Genomic DNA, 12,184 nt, shown 5'->3' with positions numbered 1-12,184 from the left:
TGTGTGTAGAAGTTCTTTTTCTCTTTCTTGTTGTTTTTTTTTTTTTTTAATACTTTTCAGGTCTGGGCAATGTCCTCTGGTCTTTTTTGGGAATCAGGAAATATCTGGAGTAAAACCCCTGTTATTGGAAACGGTTCTATTGCCTTTGCAGATAGAAGAGATATTATAATCATGAATACCTGTTCCCTGCTTATACCATCAGATGTATGGGGAGAACTGGGTGGTAATGTTTTGGTATCCTTTTTAATGATGTTGAGCACCCACTGGCCAGTATTAATCATAGACCACTGATAAGAATGTTGTATCCTTCCTCTCATGGAAAGGAGTTTGCCATCAAAATCCCTGTTCTTGCTTCTGACTTGTTTGTTGGATTGCCTTGGTCTGTGGCCTGTCTCTTGCACAGGGCCTGGATTATACTTTTTTGATGCAGCTGATAAAACTGTCTTTGACAGTGGAAAGGAGGAAACTGCTTACATGAATAATAGCATTACTTTCTGTATGGCTGATACTCTCTCTGGGATGTGGATGAGCTGAAGTTACTGTATGAGTCTATCATATTATACTATACATCATTCTTTTATAACATTTACATGATCTCTTTATCTCCGAATAGATTATCACCCATGCAGGGTGCATCTGCTCATTTTTCATGCACATCCTTTCTTAAGCTGGATGCTTATAGCTGTGCCAATCTTCTGGTCACTCTAAGGATCGCTGATTCTCTGGAAGCAGTATCAGATTTATTGTAAATAGATTTTGTTGGCTGTCTTGAACACTCATCTGCTTCTAGTAAGTTAGAGTGGAATCTTTGTTGAAGCTCCAGTGTAAGTGTTGCTGTAAGATATAAGGATCTATAAGATATATGATATTGTGTCTTCTGAAATTGATGAGTGGAGGTTTTACTCTGAAATATCACTGTCTGTTAAAACTTTTTGACCATACTATCAAGTAACTTACACTCTTTCCCTGGCGTATGAGAATAAATCTTTGATTTCTTTGCTTTCCTCAAAGCTGATTCCACAACTGCTCAGTCATGTGGTAGTTGTACCCTGTTGTTACATGGACAATCCTTTATCTCATATTTAAAGTCAATTCTCCTTGCAATGGTGGAACAGAAAGTGGGGTAGCCCAACGTTTTCTTTGGAGATCCTTCAAGACTTTGTAAACTGGGACAATAAATGACTGTTTTGGGGCTTTGATGTACTTGCGCACCCCAAACCTTTCTACCAGTTGGTAAGAGGTTGTATATGTGCACTCGGTGTAAATCGCTCCTAGACCTCAGAGAACGAGTCCAATGAGCCAGACCTGAAGGAGCTAAGAACATCATAAAGGTATATAAAAAAGACCATCAGAGACATAGCAGAGATCTCCCACCTCCACTCAGGTAGCCCCTGTGCTGAAATGAAGGAGAAAGGTAAACTTTAAGGAGAGTATCACTTTGGTATGCCAGGAAGCAATCTCATGGTGATGCAGTATCCTCTTGCACCGAGGATATGTCTCAGAATGTTTTTTCTTTCTGAGTTCTGAGAGGGCTGGCTAGTCAAGGCCCACACTATCAGATGACGTCACCCACTTTTGTGCCTGATACTCTCCTCAGGACTGGGGAAAGGGTATTTGGTGCCCTAGGCGAAAGTTACAGCTTGCACCCAGCCCCCATCACACTCTCCCCACATACAATAAAAAAAATTATGCATTTTAATAATAGATTTTACATGAACAAAAACATTTAAAGTATTTTTAACCTTCTGAGGTTAAAATACTTACAACATGAATATTATATTTACATGTACTGCTGTATTGTCAACCAGTAAACCTTGCAAAAAAGTAAAAAAAGATCCTTGGAATTGGTATTAGATTATTCTAATGTGTGTTGGGAATGGGCTTGGCCCTCAGAAAGCCACAAGTAAACTTAATTACAATTTCAATATAGTAAATCTCCCATACCAAAACAGCAATAACTGCCAGCACTCAAATACTAACAACCTTACATATGAAAAGGCAAACACTGCAATTATTATCTCAGGTCTTAGAACGCCTATTAGGAAAACAAAAACCAAGCTGCTATAGATCCCTACACAGAACCTACAGGCTAACAGAATATGTTAACTTGGTCACACATGCAAAATACAAACAAATCCTCAACAAAAGCACAATAAAGTAACCATAAAGTAGTAATACAAACGTACAGACAAAATCTGAACTGTAAACCACAAGCTAGTGCCAAAATGGAAAACAGAAGCATTACAATTCCTCATAGAACATCAAATAATAAAATCAGGAAATAAAAATCATTAACAGAAGTAAAACCATACTAATAAAAAGAATATTTCAAAACAGCTGATGAATAGAACATCCAATCATTTTAAAATTCACATAAAATTTCCAAAGACCAATAAAATATTTCAGATCAGCAGACACAAACACCACCCAATACTTAAAACTAATTAAGAATAAAGAAAAATCCCCTGTTGTCCATACCTGGGATCTTTTGATTTCCAGATGCTCTGAGATTGTTGTGGATTAGCAGGGGAGAAGAGAGGGGTTGTTACTCACAAACATTCTCCTTTTTCTCATATATACCCATAGTGCTCAATCACAGGAATATGTTCTCACACACACATCACAGACATGCTCTTAACAGGCCTGGCACTACTGGGTGTCCAAACCATGCAATTGCAATGGGTGGTACACATAGGAGGGTGGCTGACGAGCCCACCAAAGGGAGCAGCAATAGGTCTATGTACTTGCCGGTGGACCCCATTACACCAGCAGCAGAAGAAGAAAGAAGCCTTTGCTGCCGCCGGTGGATACCATCCTATTTTCGACAAAAGAAAAGAGAAGCCTGCACTCCGGATGAGGAAGAGGGAGCTCCTTTTGCAGCTCCTTCTCGTGTGTCAACCAGCCTCGCGGTATTCAACACTCACAGTGCTAGCACTTCCTGTATGCTCATCTCGTGCATCACAAAATGAGCATACAGGAAGTGCTAAAATCAAGGTGCCAGCCAGTACACAAGGAGAGGCAGTAGGATGACTTCTACAGCACAGTAAAAAATCCTGTTCTCCCCCAAGGAACAAGGTGCGGGGTGGCAGCAGCAGCTGCAGAAGAGGACCCTGTCTGCATAGAGGTTGCTTGTACGCGTGTGTGTGAATGGGAGCCTGCCTGAGATGAGTGGATGTGAATGGGAGCCTGCCTGAGATGGGTGGGTGAGTTGTGAATAGGAGCCTGCCTTGGGGAGGGGGATGTGTGTGTGTGAATGGGAGCCTGCCTTGGGGAGGGGGATGTGTGTGTGTGAATGGGAGCCTGCCTTGGGGAGGGGGATGTGTGTGTGTGTGTGTGTGTGTGTGTGTGAATGGGATCCTGTCTAGGAGGGATGGGTGTGTGTATCTGTGTGTGAATGAGAGTCTGCCTGTGGGGGAAGGTTGTGTATGTGTGTGTGTGAGAATCGGAGACTGTGTGGTGGGGATGAGTGTATGTGAGTCAGTGGTAATCTGCCTGGGGTGTATGGGTATGTGTGAATGGGAGCATGCCTTGGAGGGGGGATGTGAAAAAAGTTTGTGCCATCCCCATCAATCCACGACAAGCTCAGGGTGACTGGAAATCAAAAGTTTTCAGATATGAGAAGCAGGGGATTTTTCCCTTCTTGTTTTCATTATTGAACATGTGATGTGTCTGCTATTTTTAAATATTTTGTTGCTGTTTGGAAATTTTTAAAACCCTTTATATGAGTCCTTAATTATTTGATGTTATTTTACTTGTCATCTGTTTGGCAATAATCTTTTTATTAGTAAGATGTATGATGATTTATATTTCCCGATTTTATTATTTGATTTATGAGGATTTTTGATGTTTCTGTTTTTCCATTGCTTCATTGCATACGGTGTCTGGTGTGTTGCAGTTTTCAGTTCAGTTTTTATCTATACATTTCTATTTATACTTTATGGGCTCTTTATTTTGTCTTTGAGGGTCTGTGTAAGCGAGATGAGATATTCTGTTAGCATGTAGTTTCTATGTAGAAATTTAGAACAGACTAGTTTGCTCTGCTTTCCTAAAAGGAAGTGCTTTAGGGCCTGGTGTAATACGTGCCTTTTCATAGAGAAGGTTGTTCCACCTTTGAGTGCTTGCAGTTAGTACTGTTGTGGTTTGGAAATGTATTGTATTGCTGTCATTAAGTTTACTCAAGGCTGTCCAAGGGCCAAACCCATACCTAATATGCATTACAATAGGTCAAATACTATATGGGTTAGATGTGTCTTTTTTTTGCAGGGGTTTTCTGGGTGGCAATTTTGCCGATAAACATACCTTGTAAGTGACAGTTCAGACTAACATTTCATACAGCAATACCTAACATTTCATACAGTGCAGTAATACCTTCATTACCTTGGATTAGCTGGTACAGTGATGTTTTGGAGCTTTCCCATTGGTTTGAATTTTCGCGCCATTTTTTAGTCCCTTTAAATGTTTGCCTCCGTCTCAGCCGTCCGCTCTCCTTGCTGTATGAAATGTTAGACTGAACTGTCACTTACAAGGTATGTTTATCGGCAAAATACGCTATGGTCTATTCCCATTTTCTTGGACTTTGTTTGTATAATAAATTGAAGTTATTTTTATTTTATTTTATTTTTAGTTATTGAAATTGTCATCCCTCCCGACGCAGCCTGTTCGGCGAAACATGGGGTCCATGTCGGGGGATCTCATTGAGAACTGTATTTTGACAAATGAGCAATGGAGTTGCCGGTTCTGAAAAATTAAAAACACTATTATAGTACTTTATGAATTGAATTGGACCTTATTGAATTTCTTGCATCTCCTTGGAATGGGGAATATTGAATTGCTGGAGTGCAATTTCCTTTTCTCCGATTTTTCTGTATGTTAAAAAAAACAAAACAACAGAATTGTGGGGGGAAGCAGCACAGCAATTTCTCACACAGGCAGCAAAAATGTTAGCACCAGCCCTGGCTCTTACACAGAGATACAGACATGCTCTCACACACCACATTCAGACAAACACAGTCATGCTCTCATGTACAAACATGCTCTCTCTCCCTCATTCCTCCCTCCCCCTCAGAAGTACAAGTCCAGCAGCAGCCTCCTCCTTCAACTTCCATGGAAGATGGGACTCTTCATCCTTTAATTTATAGGCAGGTGTCACTTTCACACAAAATAATAATAAAAGAAAGAAAGAAAGAAAGAAACAAATAAATAAAATCAGCCTTTTAACTTAAACTCAGAAATTCATAAGAACATAAGAACGTGCTAAACTGGGTCACACCAAGGGTCCATCAAGCCCAGCATCCTTTCTATTATCCGAAAGAGTAAATAACTGATTCACATCTACTCGTTCTAGACCTCTCATGATTTTAAACACCTCTATCATATCCCCCCCCCTTCAGCCGTCTCTTCTCCAAGCTGAAAAGTCCTAACCTCTTTAGTCTTTCCTCATAGGGGAGCTGTTCCATTCCCCTTATCATTTTGGTAGCCCTTCTCTGTATCTTCTCCATCGCAATTATATCTTTTTTGAGATGCGACGACCAGACTTGTACACAGTATTCAAGGTGTGGTCTCACCATGGAGCAATATAGAGGCATTATGACATTTTCTGTTTTATTTACCATTCCCTTTCTAATAATTCCCAACATTCTGTTTGCTTTTTTGACTGCCGAAGCACAATGAACCGGCGATTTCAATGTGTTATCCACTATGACGCCTAGATCTCTTTCTTGGGTTGTAGCACCTAATATGGAACCTTATCCAAAGTTTGATCACTCCCTTGTAGTTTACTACCAGATATATAGTAAATACACTAATACATTTAAAGGACCCTAATTGTAAGCAATCCTACACCCATAGCAACCTAAAACTTAACTAGGAACTGAACAAATTTAAGATGATGGCAGCAGTCCAGCAGCAAGAGGGGGGGGGGGGGGGGGGCCTCCCAGTCTTTTGCATCAAGTGTCACATGTATGATTTTTTACCTGCCAGTGAGAAGTTGTACATGTGCATGTGAAGCAAAGAGCTCCTGTCTCTCAAACAACGAGCCAATCTCTGGGGGCTAGAGTGGCAGACCTGGAGGAGCTCAGGCAGACAGAGAGGTATATAGATGAGACCTTCAGGGACATAGTAGCCAAGTCCCAACTCCAGTCTGGCATCCTTGGTGCTGCCTTGGAGGAGGAAGGTCTCATGATCAGAAAGCATCAACCTGGTGCAGCAGAAAATGATCCTGTAGCAAGGACCTGCTCTCCAGGTAATGCATTCTCCTCTCGCACCAAGGATGTGTCTCCCATGGCTTCTGCCAAGGAGGAAAGGGTCAGGTCAGCTGTCGTAGTTGGTGATTCAATTATTAGGAATGTAGATAGCTGGGTGGGCTGGTGGGGCGTGAGGATCGCCCAATAACATGCCTACCTGGCGCGAAGGTGGCGGACCTCACGCATCACCTAGATAGGATTTTAGTCAGTGCTGGGGAGCAGCCGGCTGTCATGGTACATGTGGGCACCAGCGGCATAGGAAAATGTGGGAGGGAGGTTCTGGAAGCCAAATTTAGGCTCTTAGGTAGAAAGCTGAAATCCAGAACCTAGAAGATAGCATTCTCTGAAATGTTCCTTGTTCCACATGCAGATCTCCAGAGGCAAGCAGAACTCCAGAGTCTCAATGTGTGGATGAGACAATGGTGCAAGGAAGAGGGATTCAGTTTTGTAAGGAATGGGGAACTTTTTGGGGAAGGGGGAGTTTTTTCCAAAGGGATGGGCTCCACCTTAACCAGGGTGGAACTAGGCTGCTGGCGCTAACCTCTAAAAAGGAGATAGAGCAGCTTTTAAACTAGAACAAAGGGGAAAGCCAACAGTCGCTCAGCAGTGCATGGTTTGGAGGGAGATATCTTCAAAAGATACTAATAAAGCATTATAGTTAGGGGATGTCAACAAAGAGGTTCCACTAATAACAAAAGTAGTCCAAGTGGCTGAAATTAAAATTCACCTGAGTTAAAAGATTACAATTTATCCCTGACTACTGAAAAGCAGAATGTTAATACAAACAAAAAACACACTTTGAAATATTTGTATGCTAATGCCAGAATCCTAAGAAGTAAGATGGGAGAATTAAGAGTGTATAGCAGTGAATGATGACATAGACTTAATTAGTATGTCAGAGACATGGTGGAAAGAGGATAACTAATGGGATAGTGCAATACCGGGGATCAAATTATATCGCAATGACAGAGAGGAGCAACTTGGTGGCAGAGTGGTGCTTTATGACTGGGATGGCATAGAGTCTAACAGGATGAAGATCCTGAATGAGACTAAATGTACAATCAAATCTTTATGGCTAGAAATCCCTTGTGTGTTGGGGAAGAGAATATTGATAGGCGTGTACTACTGTCCACCTGGCCAAAATGGTGAGACAGACAGTGAAACGCTAAGAGAAATTAAGGAAGCTAACCAAATTGGTAGTGCAGAAATAATGGGAGATTTCAATTACCCCAGTATTGACTGGGTAAGTGAAACATCAGGGCATAGTAGAGAGATAAAGATCCTGAATGGAATAAAAGACAGTTTTATGGAGCAATTGGTTCAGGAACCAATGAGAGAGGGAGCAATTTTAGATCTAATTCTCAGTGGAGCACAGGATTTGGTGAGAGAGGTAACAGTGGTGGGGCTGCTTGGCAATAGTGATCATATGATCAAATTTGAATAATGACTGGAATGGGGACAGTATGTAAATCTGTCCACCTTTGAAAGTTTTAGTGCTAGCACTAACTTTCAAAGGGAAACTTTGATAAAATGAGAAAAATAGTTAGAAAAAAAACTGAAAGTTACAGCTACAAAAGTAAAAAAAGTGTGCAACAGGTGTGGATATTGATAAAAAAAAATACCATCCTAGAAGCACAGACCAGATGTATTCCATGCATTAAGAAAGGTGGAAGGAAGGCAAAACAATTACTGGCATGGTTAAAAGTGAGGTGAAAGAGGCTATTTTAGCCAAAAGATCTTCATTCAAAAAATTGGAAGAAGAATCCTTCAGAAGAAAATAAGATAAAGCATAAGCACTGGCAGGTTAAATATAAGACTTTGATAAAACAGGTTAAGAGAAAATTTGAAAAGAAGTTGGACATAGAGGCAAAAATGCACAATAAAAACTTTTTAAAATATATCCAAAGCAGAAAGCCTGCAAGGGAGTTGGTTGGACCGTTGTATGATCAAGGGGTTAAAGGGGCACTTAGAGAAGATAAGGCCATTGCAGAAAAATTAAATTTCCTTGCTTCAATGTTTATTGAAGAGGATGTTGGAGAGATACCCGTTCCGAAGAAGGCTTTCATGGGTGATGATTCTGATCAACTGAACCAAATCACGGTGAACCTTAAAGATGTAGTAGGCCTGATTGACAAACTGAAGAGTAGTAAATCACCTGGACCAGAAGGTATACATCCCAGGGTTCTGAAAAAACTATAAAAATGTAATTTCAGCACTATTAGTAAAAATTGTAACCTACCATTAAAATCATCCGATGTACCTGAAGATTGGAAGATGGCCAATATAAACCCTATATTTAAAAAGGTATCCAGTGGTGATTTGAGAAACTATAGACCAGTGAGCCTGACTTCAGTGTCGGGAAAAATCACGGAAACTGTTATAAAGAATAAAATCACAAAACATTTAGATAGACATGGTTTGATGGGACACAGCCAACCTGGATTTACCCAAGGGAAGTCTTGCCCCACAAATCTCCTACATTTTTTGAAGGGGTGAATAAATATGTGTACAAAGGTGAAATGGTAGATGTGGTATATTTTGATTTCCAGAAGGTGATCGACAAAATCCCACATCAGAGGCTTCTAAGAAAACTAAAAAGTCATGGGATAGGAGGCGTTGTCCATTTGTGGATTTCAAGTTGGTTAAAAGACAAGAAACAGAGATTAGAATAAAATGGTTAGTTTTCACAGTGGAAAAAGGTAAACAGTGGAGTGCCTCAGGGATCTGTACTTAGACTGGTGCTTTTTAATATATTTATAAATGATCTGGAAAGGGGTACAACGAGCGACGTGATCAAATTTGCGGATAACACAAAATTATGCAGAGTAGTTAAATCTCAAGTGGATTGTGATGAATTTGCAGGAGGACCTTGTGAGACAGGAAGATTGGGCTTCCAAATGACAGATGAAGTTTAATGTGGACAAGTGCAAAATGATGCATATAGGTAAAAATAACCCTTGCTCTAGTTACACAATGTTAAGTTCTATCTTAGGAGTTACCACCCAGGAAAGAGATCCAAGTGTCGGCCCAGTGTGCTGTGGCGATCAAACAAGCAAACAGAAGGTTAGGAATTATTAGGAAGGGAATGGAAAATAAAACAGAGGATGTCATGATGCCTCTGATTTGCTCCATGGTGAGACCACTCCTTGAATACTGTGTACAATTCTGGTCACCGCATCTCAAAAAGGATAAAGCTGCAATGGACAAAGTGCAGAGAAGGGCGACCAAAATTATATGGGGCGTGGAAGAGCTGCCTTATGAGGAAAGGCTAAAGAATTAGGGCTGTTCAGTTTGGAGAAGAGATGACTGAAGGGGGATATGACAGAAGTCTACAAAATCATGAAAGGACTTGAACAAGTTAATGTAAATCAGTTATTTACTCTCTCAGATAATAGAAGGATCAGAGGGCACTCCATGAAGTTAGCAAGTAGCTCATTTAAAACAAACTGAAGAAAATTCTTTTGCACTCAGCTCATAGTTAAACTCTGGAATTCATTGCCAGGGGATGTGGTTTCAGCAATTAGTGTTACAGTGTTTAAAAAAGGCTTGGATAAGTTCCTAGAGGTTAAATCCATAAACTGCTATTACGATAATTAATAAGATAATTAATAAGCTTGTGATCTATTTAATGTTTGGGTACTTGCCAGGTACATGTGACTTGGATTGGCCACTGTTAGAAAGAGGATACTGGGCTTGATGGACCCTTGGTCTGACCCAGTATGGCATTTCTTATGTTCCTATGTTTCTTCAGGCAATGGGGGCTGATATTGCTCTGCTTCCTATGCTTAAAGTCCTGTGGCCATACCTCTTCTCCTGCTCCTACGGGTCCCTGCTCCTCTTTCTACTGCTAACCATGGATCAGGATGGATGCTACCAGTTCCTGAGGGGAGGCAGGGGCTGTGTTAATGCTCTTTCTACATTCAAACACTGCGAGGGCCTGGAGCTGATACTGCCTCTTGCTGCGACAGGGAAGACACTGTTTTTTCTCTTGCTTCTGGTGGCAATGGCATGGCTTCTCCTTCTTCCCGTCAGCATGGACCCACACCATACCACTTCCTTTTTTGGGCCACGTGGGTGGGAAGGAGAAACCAATCTGTTGACCCCCATACCAGTGGTACTCTAGGCAGCCACCTAGTGCTTCCACTGGCTCTGATTCTCCTACTTGTCCATGGAGAATAAAACTATAGAGGATGTGTTCATATATATTTCATAAACACAGCTACTATTGTTGAAAGTTTACATCATTGGATAGTCAACATTTTTTAGCAGAAGCATATATTAGGGACAGACAAGATGGAGAAGTAAGCTGTTGTTATCTTGGCTTGTGAGATGTTTGGCGAAAGCTAAGCAATTAAACAGAAATTAGGATATGCAGTCACCATCTTAACAAAATGGACAAGATGGACTTGAACAAGGAGATGTGGAAATGCAGGAAGAGTTTAATTTATCTTCTGCCTCATGGAAGCCCTACAGTTTTAGGGCCTGATTTTAAAAAGCATTTACATGCGGTTTTACATGTAAGTGGGCTTTTGAAAATTGCTACAATATATGCCATTGAATTGTCCATAGGATATTTAGGTGTAAGTGCACTCTACGTGCACAAATAGATCTTCAAAATTGCTATGATAGTTATGTTACATTTACATATGTAACTCCTTTTAAAATTATCCTTTAAGTGCTCTGATTACATCTTTTGAATTTCTCTTGCTAGTTTCACTTGCTTTACTTTGTTATGCTATATAAATGGGTATTTTTTACTCAGTTTAAATGTACGCTGGTTTCACCTGCTTTGCTTATTTTTTGTTTTTCTTTTTGATCAATTTATTCTCTTGAGGCAAGATAGAATCTATTTAAAAATTGAACCCAAGTTTACCCACCCCACCTCAACTCCTAGTCATCCCACTTCCTTTTTCTCTTATACATACTGTTGCGCTTCCCAGCCACGTTCGCTCCGCAGCCAGGCCTTCTCTGTCCCGTCCACAAACTCCAGGCTTTCCTCTGCCACAGCCGTAGCTAGTTCGTGGCATCTCCAGCTCCCCCGCTTACCGTCTCCGATGCCGACCTCACAGGGGCTCTGCGTCTTCCTGCTCCTCGGCCCCACTCCTAGGCGCACGCGTGTGCGTGGATGATGTCGCCCTATTTAAAGGGCCAAGCGCAGGAAACCCGATCGCGACGCTCCCTGATGACATCACGCTACCCTGGTATATAAGGCAAGGCCCGTTCCCCTAAACGGTGCCTTGGCAATCGGGTCATACACGCCGGTGTCTCAAGTTTGCCTGTTCCCAGCGTCTTCTGTTCCTTTGTCTATGCATCCCTTCAGACTGATCTCACGATACTGACCTTTGCCTGTTCACTGACTACTCCTGATTGCTGCCTGGACCTGACCTCTGCCTGTTCACCGACTACTCTTGATTGCTGCCTGGAACCAACCTCTACCTGTCCACTGACTACTCATGATCACTGCCTGGAACTTGACCTCTGCCTGACCTGACTACTTTCGAATTGACTACAGGTACTGACCCCTGCTCCGGCTGACCACTCTGAACTGTTACTCTGGCCTTGATCCTCGCTATCCACTCGGACACTCTCTTCTGGCCTCCTGCGACCTCCGGACATTCTTGCTCTGACTTTGACTGCGCACCCTTGTTCGTGGTGGGCACTCCTCTACACTTCCTCTCTAGGAGACCCTGTGAGGCCTACCTAAGACCAGGCGGCCCAGGTAACCAAGAGCTCAACCTGAAGGAACCCCGGGTTGCTATTGGCGAAGCTCCAGCTATAGCCTCTGTCTCCTCCTGTGCTCCGCCTCCTGGTGGCAGGCGCTCTCCAGGTCCGACCGGAGGGTCGTACCAATCCAGGCCAAGGGTCCACCTCCAGCTCAACACATACTCCCTTAAGTTTGTGTATATATGTGGTTTGGTAGTGGAGGTAGCAGTGAAAGGCAT

The sequence above is a fragment of the Rhinatrema bivittatum genome, chromosome 4, assembly GCF_901001135.1.
Source record: "Rhinatrema bivittatum chromosome 4, aRhiBiv1.1, whole genome shotgun sequence".
Taxonomy (NCBI): domain Eukaryota; kingdom Metazoa; phylum Chordata; class Amphibia; order Gymnophiona; family Rhinatrematidae; genus Rhinatrema; species Rhinatrema bivittatum.
This window is presented reverse-complemented; position numbering follows the sequence as displayed.